Source organism: Nesoenas mayeri (genome assembly GCF_963082525.1).
Source record: "Nesoenas mayeri genome assembly, chromosome: Z".
Taxonomy (NCBI): Eukaryota; Metazoa; Chordata; class Aves; order Columbiformes; family Columbidae; genus Nesoenas; species Nesoenas mayeri.
In genome coordinates this window covers 35,790,624-35,797,492 of record NC_137542.1, presented here as the reverse complement: position 1 = coordinate 35,797,492, position 6,869 = coordinate 35,790,624, and positions in this window count along the sequence as shown.

Below are 6,869 nucleotides of genomic sequence, written 5' to 3'. Positions count from 1 at the left end.
GTTGTTTGGTTTTGGTTTTTTGTTTTGTGTTTTTGTGTGTGTGTGTTGTTGATTTTGGTTTTTTGTCGTTTTGGTTTTTCTTGTTTGTTTGTTCGTTAATTTTTTTTTAGTGAATTGCACAGAACAACAACAGACTTACAGACTGTGACAGAAAGCATTTCTCACAAGCTGGCCATTGCTGTGGTTGAATCACCCAGTTGTAGTCCTCCAAGAGGCAGTCGCTACACCTATTACTCATAGGTAATATTTGTGATCAGCAAATAAGTACAAGTTATTATATGTGGGGAGGGGGAGAGGCTGGCATGGCACTGGCTCTGTGAACTGATTTATTAAATACTTGACCAGGGACTTGCTGTCATCTTTTTTCAGATTTGTTACCAGGGTGGATTACTGCATGATTCTTCCATTTGACAATGCAGTCAGATTTGATTGTGACTTGTCAAGCCATGCTGAGGTCTGAGGAATTTGTGCTGACACACTAGTGAAATGTTTCTAAACCCATTGATTTTGAGATTTAACAAATCGTCAAATGTTCCCCAAAACTAAGAATAAGTTACAGTCAAACTTTAGTTCTTATCTTGTAAGAAGTGACTGACTATGCAGGTGACTGACGTTTTAATTAGTGGCCCTTAATGTGAAATGTCTGCTTTTAACATGTAAGCTGCTAAAGTACCTCCTCAGCTGTACAGAACTCCAGTGTCGCAGAAGCAGTGAAAAAGCCTATCCTTGTAGATGGTGGTGTTGAGTGACTTGTTTTGTGTTCTTGTTTTTCTCACTGTAAGTAATACTAGTAACTCTCTCAAAGGTTCTGGGGCTCTGGTTTCTTATTTGGACAATGGATAGCTTCCTTCTTCTGACACTGCAGATAAGACAGCTGAAACTGATTTCAGATCTATTAGGTTGTCACAAAAGTAATTGTGATTTTTGCACTGGTGAAATTTACCGTTTGATATTGAAATACATCCTTAATAGGATTTAAAGTGCTTTTCTTGCCCTATGGGTTTTTTCCTACAGATTTAGTCCTTGCTATTTATTTTATATTTATTTTAGACTATGGAAATGAAAATAGAGAAAAAGCAAATTCAAGTGATTTTCTTATTTGAGTTGAAAATTAGTTGTAAAGCAGTGGAGACAATTCGCAACAGCAGCAATGCATGTGGCCCAGGAACTGCTAATGGGTGCACAGGGCAGTGGTGGTTCCAGAAGTTTTGAAAAGGACAAGAGAGCCTTGAAGTGAGGAGTGTAGTGACAGGCCAGTGGAAGCAGACAATGACCAACTCAGAGCAGTCATGGAAACTGATCCTCTTACAATTGCATTAGAAGCCACCGAAGAACTCAATGTTGACCATTACACAGTTGTTCGGTATTTGAAGGAAGGGTGAAAAAGTTTTATAAGTGGGTACCTCATGAGCTGACCAAAAATCAAAAAAAGCATCGTTTTGAAGTGTCATCTTAGTGTGTTCTGCGCAAGAATGATGAACCATTTCGTGATCGGATTGTGACATGCAATGAAAAGTAGATTTTAAGTGACAGCCAGCAACAACCAGCTCAGTGGTTGAACCGAGAAGAACCTCCAAAGCACTTCCCAAAGCCAAACTAGCACCAAAAAAAGCTCATGATCACTGTTCGGTGGTCTGCTGCCGGTCTGATCCACTACAGCTTTCTGAATCCCAGCTAAATCATTATATCTGACAAGGACGCTCAGCAAATCGATGAGATACACTAAAAACTGCAACGCCTGGAGCTGCCATTGGTCAATCGAAAGGGCCCAATTCTTCTCCACAATACCTGACCACACTTTACACAGCCAACACTTCAAAAGTGGAACAAATGGGACCATGAGGTTTTGCCTCATCTGCCATGTTCACCTGACCTCTTGCCAACCAACTACCACTTCTTCCAGCATCTTGACAACTTTTTGCAGCAGAAAGTGCTTTCCAAGAGTTTGTCAAATTCTGAAGCACAGATCTTCATGCTACAGGAATAAACAAACTTCTCATTGGCAAGAAATATGTTGATTGTAATGGTTCCTATTTTGATTAATAAAGATGTGTTTGAGTGTAGCTATAATGATTTAAAATTCACAGTCCAAAACTGCAACTACTTTTGCACCAACTGTGGCAGTTGCACATCCCTCTGAGATCTGGAGCCTTCAATGGGGCCGTTGATGGCTCTTTTAGAACCTTTTGTGCCCCACTGTGCCTGTCCCCATGTACACACCCAGGGTGGTACCAAGTTGTTGATAGTTACATCCTTCCCTACCCCGGGACAGGGTGACTTCACCTCCACCAGCTGGTGAGGCAGGAGGGGCGGGACCCTTGGTCAATTGACAGGGTCCCGTTAAAGACAGGGTCAATTGACAGGGTCGTTAGCAGAGGAGGTGCTCAGACTAGCTGCAGAGCTTCTGGACCATATTGTAATGTCCACAGCCAGATCTGACCAGACTATAAAACGGGGTTCCCCTTGTGGGAGTGGTCTTCTCAGAGCATCATGTCTGTGAACTGGAGCCCTCCCTTTAGAGCGGGATGATGCCATCTAAGGAGACTTCCCGGGATTCAGAGCGCCTCACCTCCTGTGGTGAGTGGTTATTTACTGGATATATCCTTGAATGAGTCCTTGACTAACCCAGGTGAGTGATTATTGCTTGTGGGTACCCTGGCGTCAGAGAGCTCTGGTTTTGTTTCTTGTGAGTGTGTGCATGCACACTGTGGATCCTCATTATTCTTATGTTGCTGTACCCCAATAATCTCAACAGATATCTGAACCTGTATTTTATGTTGTCAGAGTGCTAACTAATTGTATAAACCCTGTCTCTAGTTGGTTTATTTGCTGCACTTTCCCAGCTACAATAAAGTCTGTTTTGGAACCTGTTGTCCACCTAAAACTGACTTTGGGGTGACACTAACCTAATCTTTGTAAATGGTAACAGTCATCCAGGAAACGTTCTCATGTATTTTACTAAACTAATTTTAGTAAATATATAGTCCCTTCTAGATTATGTTTTCGAAGAAATAAATCCTTAAATGCTAGTGCACATTCTCAACTAATAAAGCAGTCCTGTGGAGTACAGGGACATCAAATTTAATGGAACAGGGTTTAAATTGTAAGTGTAACATATCTAAAAACTGCAGGGAAAAAGGATGTCATGATTTAACCTCAGTTAACAATCAAAACCATGAGACCTCTGCCCCAAATAGGAGAGAATTGAAAGGGAAGGGAGAAACTTGTGGATTGAGATAAACAGAGTTTAATAAAATAACCAAATATTAATATGCCACTACTACTAATACATATAAAATGAAAATGGAATATAAAAGAAAAAATACTCAATGCCTCACAAGCTCCACATGTGCAGAGTAAGACAGTCCTGGGAAGAGAACACCCTGGTCCTGAACAGCAAATGCTGGGGAGAGAGGACAAAAAGGCAGACAAGGCCCAGAGACCAACTGCGAAAGAGTAGAGCGGCAAAAGGCCAAACTAAGGGAACTCCTGAATGGATCACAACCAAAATGGATCAGAACTGGAATGGGTCTCCCCTGCCAGAAAACCTGACTCTCTCTATGAAACATGACACTAAAGGCAGGGAATATTCTCATTGACCAGCCTGGATGTCAGTCAAGGCCTGCCCCATCTATGCCCCATTCCTTGATGCCTCACACCTCCAGATAGAAAGCCCAGTAAGACCTTGGGTCCCAGACAACAGATAAGATAACAGTATGTTCTTACATTATTTTTATCCCAACTCAAAATCACTGGAAAGTTACTTGAAGAAAAACATTTTCTCCAGACAACTATGCTAGCTGCGAAAAAGAATTGTTCATAACTGCATGAAGAACATGAACCTAGTTTCAACCAAACCAGCACAAGGGGTTAAGATGGGATATTTTCAAGAAGAAAGGGGAGCAGGAAAATCAGCTACATGTTGTCATTGTGTTTTTTGTTGTTTCTTTGCTTAAATATATACTTCATGGTATTTAAATGATTAGGTGATGCTGATGAAAGTAAAGATCTAGGCTGCCAATTAGTTTAAAATTCTATGTCTGTAAAATAGAAATAATGCATCATATCCCAGCTCCTCAGGATAACACCATTTCTTACATACTTAAAAGCCAATATTCTTCCAAAAGCCTCTTATTTTCAGGAGCTGTAAATTAGATTTGAATTGCCAGAAAACTAGTTTGTTTGTTTGTTTGTTTTTAGAGCACCATTTTTCATCCCATGTCTGTGGTGCTAGACTGTAAACTGTGAAACAGTGGTTATGTGAAGTAAATGCTACTGGAAAACCACTGAAATACAACACTTGCGACTGAGCTGGGACTCAGTACTTGAGCAAAATATGATTATAGCAGAATGCTTATTTACTTCAGGCTGAAATATCTTTACTGCTGTTCTGCTAAGGGCTGGCCATAGAGGTAGGTACTGCTTTTATCTTTATGTTGCTGGAGCCGAACCCTGTTGCTAGAACAGCTGTGACCTGCTGCTCTCCAGAGTGTAAATGCACTCACTTTCATCTCCTCCTGCTGTCCCACCTTGTTAAAGTGTGGTACCTGCTAGAGAGGTATGGAATTTCATCCCTCCTTTCCTTTTACTTCCACTCTTGTGTCTGTTTATTCCAGCACTGATTTAGTCCCCCACCCCACAGGCAGTAGCACTGCTCCCCACAGAGGTGAGCCTGTCCTTGGTGTGCAAATGCAGTGCATTTCATAGAGCAGGGTCTCAGCCCATGCAGTGAGGTAAGAGGTCTCTCTTCATAGAGAACACAATGCAGCTGCAATATACAGGGGTTTCTGCAGCACTAGCTACCTGGAGTTTTGCTGTCTGGCCTAGCTCTAGGACCACAAATGACTCAGCCTGAACTCTCCTGTTGCCCTTGGCATCGTGCCTTTGTTACCCTTCTTCCCCTGGCAGTTGTCCTGCATTTGGGGCCTTTGTAACCTAGCTGATAAATGCTGGGCTGGCCTAGGCTCTAAGCGTGAAGGGGATGGGCTCTTCCTTTGCAGCCAAGGATGTCTGTCAGATCTGCAGAGGTTAGGATCCTAGAATCTCCCACACAGGATGAACTACAAGTGCCACTCTTTCCATACAGTCCTCAAAACATGGCTGCAGGGCCAGGCAGGGAAGCTGTCCTTTTAACACCCCTTACATTGGGATGAATTCCCATGTAGGTGGGAAGGTGCCACAAGCCTCATTACAGCCATGCCACAGTGACTAAATTACTCCTCTGCCATCCCATTCTGGCCAGGCAATAGATGCTTATCATGTTGGAGTCAAAGAAAGCCAATGAAAAAGAGCTGTAGTAGGTTCAACACTATTTGCAACAAGTCTAAGGTACCTGTGAGCTCTAGTACATCTTACAGCATCACTTAGGAAAGTTAATATGCAAAAGAACTGAAATGGATGAGTAAGTTTTGTTTGTTTGTTTGTTTGTTTTAAGTGAAGACCAAGGATTGAACTAATTGTGAGTGAGATTCTGGGAAAAAGCCTCATACTCAGAGGTGCACAGCAAAAGAACTGGACACAGCAGACATGGGTTGCAGCAAGTACAGAGACAATTATGACAATGTGGGCAGTCAGACATTTGTTAACAAGAGTCCAGAGATAATTTTTTTCTTTGATTCTGTGACAGGCTTGCTTAGTCCATTTCATACACATATGCTATGAATAAGATTCATACAGGTGTTTGGATCAAAGGCTTCATATTTTCCTTGATGAAACACATGGAAGAGAGAGGCAAGCCCATGGAAAGAAAAGGTAATCCACCCAGATGTGTGCACAGGCAGTTTTGGAAGCAGGTATCCAAAGGTGTGAAAGGAAAGAGTTTGTTTTCACACCAGCGACAGACTAAGAGTGATTATGCAGTCAGGTAGTACTGCTGAATGGTGTTTTCCTCAGTAGTGCATGATCAGGCTGCTTGCATTTGAGGGAGTGCAGTCCCAGTCTTTAGCCCCTGCAATCCTGTGAAAGCTGATGGAATGGCCTCTACAGGATGGGAGGGATGTGAAAGTGCACTGCAGATACATCTGAAGACTGCTGCAGAAAGAATGCACATAAATTATTTTCTGGACTGCTAGAGATAAGGGAAAAATGGGGTGGATGTGTTAAATAAGCTTTTGATAAGTATCTGCTGTAACTGAGGAATAAGTGAGGACAATTCTTGGCCACATGACTGCACACCAAGCCAAGTACTTGTTGACAGACTTGACAAAAGTTGTGTTTGGCAATGGCTTTTGGGATGATTAGAGAAAGAGCTGTGTTATTTGAGTGTGAGGCTACTGCAACCCCCAGCAGCAAGTAACAGCAACTACAACTTGTTGAAAGCTGTAGAGGAGAAAGCAGGAAAGACAGGGCATCTGGCCCAGGTGGCAGGTCACAAATATAAGGTGAGGAGACAGATACTTCCGTTGAAAGGCAACTTTTTATTGGAAAAAGGTGAAAACTGAAGCAGAAAGTCAACCTGAGACCAGTTGTCTGAGAATGGAATTAAGAAGAAGGAAGCAAGAAGAAAATGACATTCCTCACAAAAGGTTTGAGAACGATCCCCCATGTTTGCTCTGTAGTCTGGAAAACACTGCAGCCACCTTTTCGTCTGCTAGAACTAGGTTTGTCTGACTCCTCAGTGCTCTGCTGATGCCTGAGAGGGAGTTTCTCTCTAGTGAATGTTTTTCCCAGTCTTCCCTATACCACATCTGAAGGTTTTGTGGAAGGACAGAGGAAGAGGTAGAGAGAAAAAAATGTTTTTTTCTCTTGCAAGCATTTGTAATAGATGATGCAAGCCACAGTCAGCTCAGATAGCAATAGAATCTTACTAGGATTCAGTATTCTCTGGGCTCTCACAGAGGTTTTCTTACACAGGATGTGGAGCTGTCACA